This window comes from Lynx canadensis, chromosome A1 (assembly GCF_007474595.2).
Source record: "Lynx canadensis isolate LIC74 chromosome A1, mLynCan4.pri.v2, whole genome shotgun sequence".
NCBI lineage: Eukaryota > Metazoa > Chordata > Mammalia > Carnivora > Felidae > Lynx > Lynx canadensis.
In genome coordinates this window covers 129,674,773-129,675,852 of record NC_044303.2, presented here as the reverse complement: position 1 = coordinate 129,675,852, position 1,080 = coordinate 129,674,773, and positions in this window count along the sequence as shown.

Genomic DNA, 1,080 nt, shown 5'->3' with positions numbered 1-1,080 from the left:
TGTCTTACATCCCTCTCCCCCACCTTTATACATAGGATAAAAGATGTCTTTTCACATAATTTAGTACTTTCGATAGACAGAAAATTGACCTGAAGCTCCGAGAGAAGTGCCCTTACTTATATGGTTGATGACATTCTCAATGTTCTCCCTCCTCCCTCCTCTTTTTTTTCTTCTTTTCTTTTTCTTCTGAGCAGAGTTTTGCTTCCAGGAATTACTATGTCCCAATTTGTAGCTTCTCTAGTCAGTATCATACTTTAAAGAATTCAATGGGCACAATTTTAAAATGCTCTATATTTCCACCTTGTAAGGTCAGCCGAACTCTTTTGAAACCTTGAGACAGGGGCAACTGGGTGGTTCAGTGACTTACATGTCTAACTTTGGCTCAGGACATGATCTCATGGTTTGGGGTTCAAGCTCTGCATTGGGCTCTGTGCTGACAGCTCAGAGTCTGGAGCCTGCTTCAGATTCTGTGTCTCCCTCTCTCTCTGTCCCTCCCCCACTTGTGCTCTGTCTCTGTCTCAAAAATAAATAAAAACATTAAAACAAATTTTTTAAACCCTTAGATGGACAGACCAAGTACTTTAAATAAGTGCTCCTTTCTTGACAGCTTGGATACAATGAAATCTTCTAGAACAGATCCCTGTGCATTTTTGGATGCTAGGTGACAAATGAAGAAATGCGGGTTAGCTGGTAAAAACTGAAGGCCGAAGGACCCCTTCAATCATATTATAAAACTGTATGTATTTAAAAAATTGGGATTCAAGTTCTTTTCTGACTTGATTGAACCAGAAACTCTCAGCAAGAGCTTGATTTCCAGCCCATTATCCAGACCAAAGAGGTCTGGATGAGCTTCTGTTAAGTATGCGATTCTTAAGCCCTCTGAATTCTACTCATCACCAGTCAAGGCGTGTTGCAGACACAAGCAGAGGAGCTTTTGTGCCCTTTAATTTCTACTGTCTAGGCCATCAGCAGTGCATTCCAATATGCGGCACCCAGCCAGAGCCCCTTCCCAGAGCGGCTACTTTGCTACTCCCTTTGGTTACTCCTCTAGGCTGGGAAGAGACAGAGACGGCAAATCCA